Source organism: Felis catus, chromosome B1 (assembly GCF_018350175.1).
Source record: "Felis catus isolate Fca126 chromosome B1, F.catus_Fca126_mat1.0, whole genome shotgun sequence".
Taxonomy (NCBI): domain Eukaryota; kingdom Metazoa; phylum Chordata; class Mammalia; order Carnivora; family Felidae; genus Felis; species Felis catus.
This window is the reverse complement of record NC_058371.1, coordinates 12740254-12755097: the sequence shown is the minus strand read 5'-3', so window position 1 is coordinate 12755097 and position 14844 is coordinate 12740254. Positions and strand designations below refer to the sequence as shown.

The 14844-nt window shown below is 41.0% G+C and overlaps 1 protein-coding gene across 1 annotated transcript in view; it reads right to left on the bottom strand.

Moving 5' to 3' along the window:
* TENM3 (teneurin transmembrane protein 3) overlaps nt 1-13515 on the bottom strand; it is a 1304603-nt gene extending 1291088 nt beyond the window's left edge. The window contains exon 1 of the mRNA XM_045056763.1: nt 13254-13515. The gene's annotated coding sequence lies outside the window, so the exon portion shown is untranslated. The remainder of the gene's footprint in view (nt 1-13253) is intronic.
* Between the last annotated feature and the right edge of the window lie 1329 nt (nt 13516-14844).

The window sequence follows — 14844 nt, the reverse complement described above, 5'->3', positions numbered from 1 at the left end:
AGACAGAGAACAGGCAGGAGAGGAGTAGAGAGAGAGGGAGACACAATCCAAAGCAGGCCCCAGGCTCTGAGCTGTCAGCACAGAGCCCAATGGGGGACTCGAACTCATGAACCATTACATCATAACCTGAGCCGAAAGTGGATGTTTAACTGACTGAGCCACTCAGGCACTCCAAGAAGGCTTTCACACATTTTAGCAAAGGATAAGTGAAGGCAGTAACAGCAAACACTGAGGATGTTCAGAGTTAGTCTTAGTGTGTTAAAATGCCAGAGATGCTCAGGAATTATGTAGGTGTTTTGTGCCATGTATTTTGATGGAAGATGGTTACTTCAGATAGACAGGACAGACAATCTGAGAGAGAAATACGAGCCCCGCCATGCATTTATATGGTCTACATATCGTCAAGGCACCTTTCTCTGCTCACTACTAAAATTCTACTATTGTTCTCCCTAAATCTTACACAGCTTTTCTTGTCTTGCCTTCATCCACTGGGTATCCCTTCCCCTTTCGCCTTGGTTACATATCAAGGACGACCTGTAGTCCTCTCTCACAGTCTGGCCCGGTTTCTTTATTCAAAGAGCAACCTTCACTGATGAAGGGAGGTGAAGGGGGGGTGGGGATGGGCTAGATGGGTGATGGGTATCAGTGAGGGCACTTGTTATCATGAGCCAGTCTGGGTGTGGTATGGAAGTGATGAATCACTGAGTTCTACTCCTGAAACCAGTATTACACTGTGTATTAAGTAACTAGAATTTAAACAAAAATTGGAAACAAAAGAAACTAACACACACACACAAAGAGCAGCCTCCTCCACAAGACTTCAGGGGGCTGGAACCCCTATCGTTCTCGTTACAGTTACGTATTTATCGCTAATAAAGGCACAAACAAATGCATCATATTTTCACTTAGAGTTAATAATAATGGCTAAAATTCACTGAACACCTAGCAGGTGGCAGGCACTCACTTTATCCTCCATACAATCCATGCAGGAAGCATAATTCCTAGGCCCATCGTATAAGTGAGGATATTAACACTTAGAGAAGCTTAACCAAGATCATATGGTATTTGGTGGTAACTCAACTTGAAGGCAAGTTTAACGGCTCCAAAATCAGTACTCTATACACAATAGACACAATCCCTGTTAGGCACATGTTTTTGTTTATTTTATTTTATTTTATTTTATTTTATTTTATTTTATTTTATTTTATTTTATTTTATTTTACTTTTATTTTAGAGAGAGCATGCACGAGTTGGGGAGAGGACAGAATGTATCTGAAACTTTCATCTCTATATACTCAGCACCAGGTAGACTACTAGACCCATGCCCCGATATTCAGTGGACATGTGTTGCATTGATAAATGTTCCTTGCTCAAAAGCGGTTTATAATCCAGAACAGTAGAAACATGTAGACTATTTTTCATTCTCATTCTTACTTCTGGCCTCAATTCTTACAAAGGACAGTCAACCTTTTGCTAATATTTGGGAGCAAGCTTTGTCTTTTCTCTAAGTCATTTACCTACTGGGCACACACACAGCCCGGCCACATGTGTTGCTTGGATCCCGTCTGCCACAAATTCTACTCCTACTGACCATGGCAGGGCTGTCCAGCCTTGGGAGAAGGCCACTCGTTGCCCTATCTGCCTAATGGTAGGCAGTGTAACTGCAGCCCATCTCAGCCATAGATCTAAACATCTAGATGTGGGGGAGGACATAGTGAAATGCCCAATGTGGACCTCAATGCCCATGTTCTCATTTCCAGTGTTGTCACTTAAATCTTATTTTCACTCTTATCATCTGATTCCTGTGCAGAGTAGGTCACAGCTGAATGATTACACTTGAGTCCAACCTCAACAGTAGACAGGACATATGCTTAGAGGACATTTTTCACAACAGGCCAGTTTGATCTATTCTTCAGTGGGAAAGCTTGTCTTTTCTTTTCTTTTCTTTTCTTTTCTTTTCTTTTCTTTTCTTTTCTTTTCTTTTCTCTTTTCTTTTCTGCTTATTTATTTTGAGAGTGGGGGGAGGAGCAGAGAGAGAGGGAGAGAGAGAATCCTAAGCAGGCTTCCTGCCCAGCGTAGAGCCCTATGCAGGACTCAATTTCAGGATGGTGATCTCATGACTTGAGCTGAAATCAGGAGTCAGACACTTAACCGAATGAGCCATCCAGGTAGCCCGGCAAAGCCTGTTAGAATTGTTTACTTGATAGCTTTTTCAAATCATCCCCATGACTTTCTAATGTTTTAGCTAAGATACTGTTCGAGAACTCAAAAAACATTGTGACTTCAAGGATTTTAGGTTCCATTCTGTCTCCTCCCAAACTCACCCAATCCCAACTATACTTTAACTTGAACTATTGGTCCAGATAGTTCTCACCTAGTAGATCCAAGGAAATGGTGATGCCTACATTTCTGGGAGTCAAGTCAGTTACGGTACAGCATGAGAGAAAATGCAAAGAGGACCGGACTGGAAGTCAAGGAGATTTGGCTCTGTCTCATTTGGGTTTATAACTCTGGCCAAGTTGTTTAATTTATCTAAGTGCCAGTTTCCTGATCTATAAAATTAGGATTTTAGACTAATTGTCTCTAAGGTACCTTCTGGTTCTAATGTTCCATTGTAGAAGTTTCTGGTTGTAGCACAGGGAACTGAAAATCTCTAAGTGTTTCAAAGACTATGTCAGGAGGCAAATTAGGTTGTATGAAATTTAGAAGCCTTAAGTCAAATAATGCTGTTAATAACTTTTTTCTCTCTATACTGGCTTTTGAAAAATTATCCTACTTTTTGGGTGACTCCTTTTTTTTTCATATAACTATTTTTCAATCCAAACCAAAACAAAGCCCATACAAAATAAATACACCATAAGAAGTGATATTTTGACAGTAGAATTTCTGACAAAGATACAGTCACCAATTTGCTCAACACAACATTTGCTAGTCAAGGAATAAATTTAAATCACACACCATGTTTGAAGGAAGCCAACATGTTTTGCTTTGCATAGGTCATTTCACTAAGAGAGATGAAGAGTAACATTTAAAAAACTTCAGTCTGATATTCATATGCTATTCTCAAGTATTTCAAAGGACTCTCATATTTTGCCTTTATTTTTTCTACAGTGTTTTTCTGGACTACAGCTTTCTGTGTGTGTGTGTGTGTGTGTATGTGTGTGTGTGTGTATGTGTTATAATACAAGTTAGAAGTGAATATTCCCATAATACATTTGACATAGAACCACACAACCCTTTAGTAAAAATTTTTTAAATGAAAATCACTTGGTTTCCATTTCACTGACTATGATGTCAACAACATAACTGACTACTCTGTGGCTATATTTTTATTTTTTTATAATTTTGTTAATGTTTTATTTATTTTTCGATTGGGGGGGGAGTGAGGGAGGGGCAGAGAGAGTAGGACCGAGGATCCGAAGTGGGATCTACCCTGACAGGCTGACAGCAGCGAGCCGGATGTGGGGCTTGAACTCACAAACCGTGAGATCATGACCTGAGGTGAAGTCGGATGCTCAACAGACTGAATCACCCAGGCACCCCTATATTTTTATTTTTTAAGTTCAGTTTGGATACAAGAAATCTATGAGCTTCAAAATAGTTTAAAGATTAGTAACGAAAATAAATCAATAATCTTTTGTTACTTTTTATATATAAATTATATCTATGTTCAAAAATTTTACTTGCAAAAATTTATTTTAATTTACAATTGATATAATTAAAAAAATTTTTTAATGTTTTTTTAAAGTTTTGAGAGAGAGAGAGTGTGAGCTAGGGAGGGATAGAGAGATAGGGAGACACAGAATCTGAAGCAGGCTCCAGGCTCTGAGCTGTCAGCACAGAGGGGGGCTTGAACTCGTGAACCATGAGATTATGACCAGAGCTAAAGTCGGATGCTCAACTGACTGAGCCACCCAGGTGGCTGTCAGCACAAAGCCCAACGCGGGGCTTGAACTCATGACCGGGAAGATCATGACCTGAGCCAAAGTCGGAAACTTAATTGACTGTGCCACCCAGGTGCCCCATCCACATTATTCTTGAGAGGAGGAAAAGAATGGGGGAGAGACACTTTCCCTCTGGAAACCTACCCTTCATTCTCAGACATGAATGTACAACAAGAGGTCCAAGTTCATATCCTAATAACAGTAAGCAGGTTTTGCCCCAATGCTTCTCTGTGGGTACATACTAGTTCTATCAGTCTGACCTGTACATTCCTGCATTCCAAGAACTTTCTGCCTCTGACTCTACCCATTCATGCATTCCCTAATGATTTGGCTCATGGCATCCACATGAACTGTCTTTGGGATGGTTGTCCTGTTCTCTAACCGGGTTTCTGAAAAGTATGCAGTTTCATCAACTCTCTTCTATCTATACTTCTAGTTCTGCCCCAAAGATACAACAGATAATCAGTTTTGCTTAGGTGGCATAGGGTTGCAATTTATCTATTTCAAATTTCCATATTTATTCATTTCATTAAGGATAACTTATATTAATGCGTTATTATGATCAGACCCAATATGGCAGAGCCGGAGACAGGCAAATATGCTAAGAAATAAAAATATAAACGATACGTATTTCCCTTTAAGCATGTGTAGTACATGTAGGGAAAAAGTCAGCACATGATAGACTTATGTATTCTAGAATGTTTAAACAGAAGCATAAAAATGCCTCAGAAAAACAACTATATCTGGTAACTTTTAAACAAATCAGTGGTGTTCTATGTGAGTACATGATTTTAAAATAACCAAGAGTCTGGTTTAAAAGGCTTACTGTATTTTGTACTTAATGATCACTTACAAAACATTGTCGTGGCCTTTTGCCTGCCTAAATCTTAGTTAATTTTTAGCTGTACTGCAGTTCGGGTACTTAAAAGATTACAGTTTCAGTCCATCTGCCCCATCCCAGCCCCAGGTCCTACCTGAACTTGAACTATAATGTCTTATAAGAGGTCAAGGCACTCACTCACAACTAGTGTTCCTGGTGGAGACTATGATGTTGTCTAACGTCCCTGCTCAGAACAGCAAACCTGAAACGAGGTATCACGTTGATCTCACCGTTGCTGGAAGCCGGGCCTCTTGGAGGCGAAGCCAAGCGACTGAGGCTTCGTCACAACGTCCATTCACAGCCCTCTCCAGCGAGAGGCAGCCCCTCTCTTGTCACTAGTCAGGAAGGCAGTTCACTTGGCTGACAAAATGCCCAGCAAGGAGAGAGAAAGGCTATGGGGAGCAAGCTGATGGCCATTCTCTAAGGACAGGGGAGGGATAGAAAAGCAGGGAATTTAAAATAAATAATACCACTCACTTTCTGATATAAAGTGCCAAAGATTTCAGCAGGGAATGCAAATCCAGCACAGAAGACCTTTGTTTCCTTTTCTTGTATTTTGACATTTTCCTAGAATCACTTGATAGCACTCGCATTAAGCTTCATTTCAGATTCCCATCCAAAGTCAAACTAGCAGATGCAGCAGAGTGTGACAAAACTTTCCAAAAGAAAAAGACCAGAATGAGTGCTTTTGTTGATTTTTCCTTCATGGCGTTCCAGAAAAGACCAATTAAAAGGAAAACGAAAGGTCACTGAAAAGCAAACTTCCTGCTAATAATGTATTTTTCTGCTATGATGACAATATGGGACAGAATATCAAAGTTTTACAAACTCTTCAGTTATTCTTATAATTAAAGTTACCTTGTATGTGCTTCTACTCCATCACCAATAGAGCTTCGTGGTCTAAAATAACTAAAGGTGAATATGAACGCTGTTACCCGCAGATTGAGCGAGGAGAATTTTCATATGAAACGGAGTGAAGCCGTAACCAGAGTGCGTACTCTACCCTTGCAATAATCGTGTAAATGCAAACTTCTTACAGAAATTCTATACAGCACATTCTGAAAGCATGAAAGTGTGTTTGAAGGATAATGCTAAGCGGCATGAGCTACATTTTCCAAAGACTGCATATCAAGGATCTAAGAATAAAGAAATAAAATCCAGAAAGCATCATGTTAAACCCTGTTTCCTATCTGAGGTTGCATTAGAGTTTTAAAAAAAATAAGGGAAAAAAACAGGAAGGAAATTAAATTTCTATTTTCACAGGCAATAATGTGTTGTACGATTTGCAATTAAAAATAAATTAGGCACAAAATCTGCAACAGATTGTTTTTAAACTTTCATTAAACCTCTTGAGTTATGCTGCTAGATGCCACGTGCTAACAGAAATGCTAGGGTTGAAATGAGTTTCTGGCATATGAAATAAAATTATGTCTTCAATCTACAAAAATTTAATTTACAGCTTAGCTGATTGGATGTAGCGTTTTAACACCATTTTGGAGGTTTAAGAACAGTAAGTGCCATAATCCTCTGAGTATTTTGATCACTAGCACACAAGCATGTAACATACTTTGTGTTCAAGGGGAACCTTTATCCCGGATGCAAAGCTGGTGCTGAATTATAATCACATTCAAAAAGATTGCAAGCCTGTGGGTATTAAGCTCTGCACTCTCAAGCTTAGCTAAGAAGGTTTTAGCAACCTACTCTGGGACCATACAGTTGATCTGATAAGAGCATTCTGAGACCTTGAAGTTTATTTTTATCAGAAGTTTGCATTCAAGGTCTCAAACATTAGACCTTTTTAGTGCTAATCACAAGTGTTTTCTTACATGCTCCAGCAATGGCACTTACAAGCAGATGGAATTCATGAGAGAATGAGACAGAGACAGAGACAGAGAGAGAGAGAGAGAGAGAGAGAGAGAGACAGAGGGAGTAAAGAAACAATAGTTTATCCCTAAATAAAAGAAAATCTTGAGGGTCTAAAAATATCTTCTGATATCTGAGATGTTATTCCAGATTTCTTTGCTGCATTTGTCTAAAAAAGGTTTGTCAGATATTTTGCTATTCCGTTTAAATAAGTTATTTAAATGACAGTTGCCATCTGCATCATATAGTGGTTAACTATTTTGCTGAACTTATTTTGTTCAGATGAATCAGTGAGTTATTTATGGTGCATGGTGCTGCTCCCATTCAGTCTCTAATATCAGATACAAAGATAAAACAGAGAGAATTCAGAATGTCTTTTTACATACTCTTTCATAGACAATTATTGGACATCTGTAAATTGAAACATGGCTGAAGAATAACATTAAATAATCATACTTCAATTTCCGCTTCACTGTGGAGATGAGAAAATAAAGATACAGACGGCAGAGGCTCTCTAGGATATTTAGATCAAGAGTCTTGAAGCGAACATGGTATATTCTTTCTTTGTTCTTCTATAATCAGTAACTATTTGAGAACCTGTTTCTCTCAGGTTTGTGTCATTTTTATCAACAATGATAAAGGACTACAATACTTTCACAATAATCTGTCTTTTCACTTAACATTTTTGTTTTTTTCCTTTATTTTATTTTTTTTAATTTTTTTTTATTTTAAAATTTTTTTTTAACGTTTTATTTATTTTTGAGACAGAGAGAGACAGAGCATGAACAGGGGAGGGGCAGAGAGAGAGGGAGACACAAAATAGGAAGCAGGCTCCAGGCTCTGAGCCACCAGCCCAGAGCCCCACGCGGGGCTCGAACTCACGGACCGCGAGATCGTGACCTGAGCTGAAGTCGGACGCTTAACTGATTGCGCCACCCAGGCGCCCCATCCTTTATTTTAACCAAACAAAAAAATAAACCAAAACAACAACAACAACAACAACAACAACCCCACAGATACAATTTAAACAGCAATATTTTGATAAGGGTCCAAAAGAGAGTATTTTTCTCTTTCAAATAAAATGAAGATTAAAAAGAAGTTTCCTACATATGTGCTTTAAAAAAATAGAGCAAAAAAGACACAACATCTCTTCTTCATGATCATTGAGGCTTAGCTATACTGTTGAGGTCTGTTTTGGCTTTTTTCACCAGCGAAATTATATGACACGGTTGTGGGATCCATACATGGTGGCCTCAGCTGCCTAAGCAGGACAGTGGGCATAATCCGGTCAGAACAAGGAAGAGGCAGGAGTTAGGCTTAGACTGGATCGTCTGGGGAAAGATGCCGGAGAAGCACGTAGGACGACGTGTACCGCAGGTAACCTGGCATGACCTCAGCAGTTCTCCGAGTCTGAACCCAAAAGCCATGCTGACTGGTCAGGCCAGGTGGGAGGCTCAACAGAGATACACGTGGAAAAGCAGGCTCAGGTATATTTGTGGAGGTCTGAGTCCAGAAAGATGAAAAGTCAAAGACTCTGTTTAGAGCTTAGGATTCAAATGGGAAGTAGGAATATGGATGTGTCATAAAACGACGGGGAGGATTTTCAGAATCCTGAACAAGAGGATGGACTGCAGTGTCATCACCTGCACACAGGGAGCTGTAGGCCCGGGTCCCAGGCTTTCCATCCCAGGCTCTAGCCATCTTTAAGGGGCTGTCAAGTAAAGGCTTAGAATAAATGCACTTCTCACCATCCATCTCATTGCCAAGTAAGATAACCTTCTTCTAGTGTCTGTGATCCCAAAAGGGCCAGTTCCTCAAAAAGATGAACCTGGGGGGCGCCTGGGTGCCCAATTCTCAGTTAAGTGCCCGACTCTCGATTTCAGCTCAGGTCATGATCTCTTGGTTCTTGAGTTCGAGCCCCCCATTGGGCTCCATGCTGACAGCACAGAGCCTGCTTGGGATCCTCTCTCTCTCTGTGTCCTTCTCTCTCTGCCACTCCCCCACTCTCTCCATCTCTCTCAAAATAAATACACACTAAAAAAAAGGAAAACCTGGTGGCTATAGAGGCTTTCATGATTAACTCAAAGATGAGGACAAAGGATGTATACTGACAATGAAGCCAACAGTGGGTTTAGGGCCTGGCCGAACAGAGGAATAAAGGACACTTAATTATTGTAGGCCTCCGTTAAGGCCTTGTCATGTTTGATCTCTCTAAAATATCTGACACCATCGATTACTCCCTGACCTTTAAATCTATCCCCCTTCTTACTTCTTGCCACCTAGCTCTCTGCTAGTTCCTCCACCCCTCAGTTATTCATTTTTATTGTCTTATTCTGGGTTTTCAAAATGCTCATTTATCTCATTATTAAGGTGTTTCACAATTCTGTTCTTGGTTCTTTGACTTTCCCATGCAAAATACTCCTTTTTCACGTACTCGTTGTATCTAGTGGCTTCACATCCATCGTACCTTGATGGGTCTCCATCCCTGTCTTCAGGGATAAGCGCTCTTGTGAGATCCAGACCTGCATTTCAACGGTCAACTGCACATAGCGACTCTGCATGCTTTCAGGCCCTTGAAAGCTAAAGTGTCATAAACTGGACTCCTTTTCTTCCTTCCCATTTCTCACTCATTCATGCCTGACCCTACTCCATCCCGTATAGCCTCCATCTTGGTTAAGTGGCATGCTGGTGTCATTCTGAGCCTTCTCTTCTTCTCACTCCCAACATCCAACATCATAAAACCTCAAATTCAATGAAACCTCAAATGTGTCTCTCGGGTCTGGCATTGCTTCTGCTGTCACTTGGCTGCTGCTTTTGTCCTGCTCATCTTCTTCCCATCAAACTTTGGCAAGAACTCCAGGATCCGAGTCCACTGTTCTAGTGGTTCTCAAAATTCGGTCCCAAGATGAGAGGTATCAGTGTCACATTTGTGAGAGAAAAACCCCAGGACCCATCCCAGACCTGTTGACTAAGAAACTCAAGGTGTGGGAATCAGCAATCCGTGTTTTGAACAAAGCCCTCCAGGAGATGCTGATGAGAGTTGAGTTTGAGAATCACTCTTTTAGTGGATCTCTACTCTGCTGGTCAAATGGTTCCCCAGGGAAGAAAGCTAACTGCATCATTCCTCATGTGCACAGACCCACGGGTTACCTCTAAGATTAGGCCAGCACCTTCAGCAAAGTTTACCTGGTGGTCAGTTGTTCTATTTACCAATATTTTCAGTTTTTCTTGGGCACATGGAAGGGTTGCACTTCCCTGCTCCTTTGAAGTTATCTGTGCCCCCGTGTTAGCTTTGGCTGACATAAGGTAAAAGTCAAAGGTGTGTTCCGCTTCTGATAAGTGTCTTTACATGAGGTACAAGGTCTCTTTTTTCCACATCAGAGCATCTAGTAGCATTCAGATGGTGGAGAGTCCGTGAGCCTGGGGTCCTTGACAAAGGGAGGTGAGGAACAGAGTGCTGAGCTGACTACAACAGCCATGTACTGGGAGTAAGACCCAAATGTTCGCTGTTTTAAATTACTGACACGTGGGGGGGTTTGGTGCTACAGCATAACCCAGCCTATTCTGAATGATTCGCTTTACCTTCTCCATCTTGGCTGCATTCAGTAATTATCCGTCCCCATTCCCATACTCCACGTACAAATAATAATCAGTTTGCCGTTGGGTAACCTTGCCAAGCTTTTCAACGACAACACGTCCTTGCAGATACCACGCTTTGTACTTGGAAGACTTAACACGTTTATACCCAGAATATTCCAACTCAGTTTTTGATTTTCAACTCAAACATTCACTCTTCTGGTTATCTTCTCCTCAGTCCCTGGGACAAAATCAATCACTCCACCCTCTGTGCTCGTGCAGCAATCTTGGTATGCATCTGATATATTCTGCACCATAATTTACAGTAATTTAATTGTCCAAACTTTTTGTCTGCTCAATAAATAGTAATTCCCTCAATGACTGGGACTTTGACTTATTAATTTACACTCCACCAGGGGAATTATACATTTGTACACTGTTATCAGAACTCTTACATATTTTTCTAGAAGATAACCTAAATCCTTCTATTGCTATCCTGGTTTCATATGTGTATGCAATATTAAGTGACTCAATAAACTTTTTCTTATACTCTTTACTATCTGGTTCGTTGTTCTACTCAATGTCATTTTGGGTTCAGATCTTTAGGAAGGAATCTGCAATAATTCCCACATCCTTTGCTTAAGTGGTGGCAATAGCTTGGTACAATTAACCCCTTGAATATTGGCCCTACAAATTTATATAGCAGAAGTGACAGCTTTATGAGAGAACTCATCATGCTAAAATTAGAGTTTTTACCTCTCTCACCTGAATGCGTTATCTTACGTGACCACATCACCATTTATCTGCCACTTTCTGCCCCACTACACAATTTGTGTCACTGCCACAGGTTTTTGCCAAGGTTTTCCTTCCACTGACTTCTCTTTACTTTTCCTCATGAGATCCTCTCACCCTTGAAGTGTGCACATGCCCAGAAGGCAGCCAATCATTGAGCTGACCAGCGGCCCAGGTGAGACTTGACAAAACTCAGTTCACCACAACATTCAATTTTGGAAGAGGGGAATCAACCAGATTCTTTACGGCAGGACGTTTATAGTTAAGAATGGAGACCAAAATCATTATTTAACATGATAGACTGTCGAAGTGTAGGTAGAGTAGCCTAGTCACTGCAAAGATAGAATCCTGGAATCAGGGGCAGAGCACTTTTGCAGGGAGGGAGAGAAGCCAGCCAGACTGGCTGTCTCCTAATCAGCGCTCAGGGTTCTGCTAGGCCTGGACACTGGCCGAGTCATATTCCTCACGAAGCACTCCAAACACCTAACCTTGGGCTTCTAAGACGAGATAGGCACAAAGACATTTTTTTTGAAATCTATAAATACATAAATAAATAAATAAGTACATGAAACTGATAAAATATATGTGAAACATCACAAGAGTTGGTAAATGTGGTCTTTGGAACAGCTTCACTCCCTCTGAGAACAATGTATACATCACAATTTCTGACATTTTAATGATTTTTTTTTCCAATGCCTGCTCATCACCAAGGAAATATCACCAATGATCTATCAGTGACTCACGTCCCAATTATTTCAAAAGCAGAATTACAGTGATGCCTTTAATTTTTGTAAAAGTTTTCATTTGCTGTGAATTTCGATACCTTTTAATAACTTTGCCATGACATGGAATGTGACCTCTAAGAGATCACAGGCCCTCGTAAACTGATAAAAGAGCTTCACATTCCTATAAGGTCAACCTTTGCTCCCAACCTATTAACTGAAGAAAAACTGTTTGCCTTAGTTCCCTTGCAAGAGCCTAATGCATATACTATAAGCCAAGTGCTTTGCCCATATTACCTCCAATCCACACTATCAGCCCAAGAGAACATCAGATTGATTTTACATGTGAACATATGAAACCCTCCCAACCCCTTAAACTCATTGTCAGAGAGCTAGGATGTGGCAGAATTCAGGCCAGATTCAAGGCCAAATCAGCCAGACTACAGTCTTCTTTGCACTCTACCATGTTGCCTCTTTAAGTGCTCTTCATAGTTACCAAACTCTTCCTTTTTAAAAAATATATCTTATTTATTTTTTATAAGTAATCCCTGCCCCCAACATGGGGCTTGAACTCACGACCCCAAGATTAAGAACTGTGTGTTCCACTAGCTGAGCCAGCCAATCTCTATCTGTTTTCCATCCTATTTTCTTAAGTTTCTTTGTTTATTTTTGAGAGAGAGAGAGAGAGAGAGAGAGAGAGAGAGAGAGAGACAGACAGACAGGTGGGGAGGGGCAGAGAGGGACACATAGAATCCAAAGCAGGCTCCAGGCTCTGAGCTATCAGCACAGAGCCTGATGTGGGGCTCAAACCCACGAACTGTGAAATCATGACCTGAGCCGAAGTCAGACGCTTAACTGACTGAGCCATCCAGGTACCGCCCTTATTTTCAGTCAGTTATCTAACAATGAATAATCATTACCCCCAACTCAATAGTAAGTTCCTTTACATAAGCATGTACAGCTAAGTCTCTTAAACCTTGAATTTTAAAATCAGTGTCAAGATCAGAGAAACTGAGAAAAGTCCCGAGCTGAAGGAAGGGCTGCAGTGACCAGGGCAGCCCATGGTCACTGGTGAAGACTTACTCATGATTGTAGGGCGGAAGCCAAAGGCACAGTGCTCCAAGGTGTCTGCCCTGTCCTCGCTCGGAAATTTCACCAAAATATCTCTTTACTATGCAAGTAACTGGATTAAAATAAATACCAAGGCTTGCTTTTAAAAGGAAAACGAGAGCTGAACTTGGGGAGCGAGAAGCCGCTAAAGGTAGGGAACCGCTTTTGCGGGCAGAGAGAGCACGGAGACTAGGGAGGGGAGGAGCATGCGGGAAAATCACCCCTCCCCAAAAGCAGCTGGAGAGAAAGTGGAAAATTGGAAACAGCCGCAGGGACTAAACTAAAAAGGGAGAAAGGAGAGGGTTTAAAATCCATTAATACTATAAACAAGGGGAGCGCAAAGCCTGCAACTCTGCAGCTCGATACCTGGCGGTGCTCTGGTGGGAAGGGCGAATCCCCAGGAACAGAATGGGGTCCGGGAGGTTCTCGGGCCACACGGGGAAAAGCGGTTCCACTGCTGGAAGGACCTTTGGTACAGACTGTTGAAGCCAGTGGTCCCAGCAGACCCCAGAAGGCGGCCACATTCGCTGGTGCTGGAACAAGGTCATTAAGGGTGAAGCCTGGTGCCAGGTGTGTGTTGTGGTTTTCCAGAATCCCTGAGACGCTGCTGCTACACTGTCTCGCGAACATTTTCTGGGACGGGCTGGCACCGGGCTGCAGTCTCGGGGCACCGGCAGCAGCAGGGTCCAGCGGGTGTTCCTGGGTGCAGCCGATATTCGACCAACGCTCACTCGGCCATTGCTCGGTGAGACCCTCCCGCAGAGGAGCGGAAGGAGGCAAAGCCGCAGTCCTTTGGAAGTAAGCGGCCGGGGGAAACAGCCGCATCTGAGACAAAACTCCAGAGAGAGGTACTGCCTGGGGCCTGGTCGCGGAGAGTGGAAAAGCGGGGAGTGGAAGAGAGCTGAAGACAAGAGGACGGGTGCGCGATTGCTGGCGGGGGAGAACAGACTGGGTAGCTGCGTGGAGGCAAGGTCACCGCTCCTGCGCATGCGCATTTGTACCTACAATCTCCCCAACAATCCACCCCAGCTGGCTAGCAGCGCCACCTAGTGGAGAGCAGAGCCGTTACACTGAGCCCCGCCCAATTGGGCCAACTTCCCTCTTCAAGAACACAAGTCTCACCGCCGGCTTAATTTATGGACTACAAAGAGCTACATAGACTGACTTCTGGGGGAAAATGAAGCAATTTCAGTCCTACTTCTTTCTGTTAGCGGATTAATCTATTCAATTTTTTTTCTCTTTTTTCTCTTTTCCCTTTTTCTCTTCTATAATTCTTTTCTTCTTCTTGAATGCAGAAAGAGAATTCATTTTTATTTTCAATTTTTATTAAAAATATCTTCCTTTAATTTTTATTACTATATTTTTTACTTTTGTGTAAATTTTTTCAAATTCAACTTTACTTCCATCATTTTATTTTAGTCTACTTCGGTGTATTCACCTTTTCAAATTTTCAAACAATTTCCTTTTTTTTTCTTTCTCTTTCTTTTTTTCTCTTTTTCGTTTCTTTTTTTCTTGAAGGCAGAAAGAGAAAAACTTCATTTTTACTTTCAGTTTCTATTAAAAATATTCTTATTTAATTTTCATTACTATATTTTTTACTTTTATGTAAGTTTTTTTCAAATTCTATTCTACTTCCATCATTTTATTTTAGTCTACTACAGTGTATTCACTTTTTCAAATTTTCAAACGATTTTTTTCTTTTTTAAAATCTTTTTTCTTTTTCGTTTTTCTTTTTTCTTAAATACAGAAAATGAAAAAAAATCATATTTACTTTTAATTTTTATTAAAAATATTTTTCTTTAATTTTTTTCCTACTATATTCTTTATTTTTATGTATATTTTTTCAAATTCTATCTTGCCCCCATCATCTCATTTTAGTCTACTTCAGTGTATTCATTCTTCAAATTCTCAATTTCCTTTTTTTCCTCCCCCGCCCCCCCTTTTTTTCCCCTCTAAT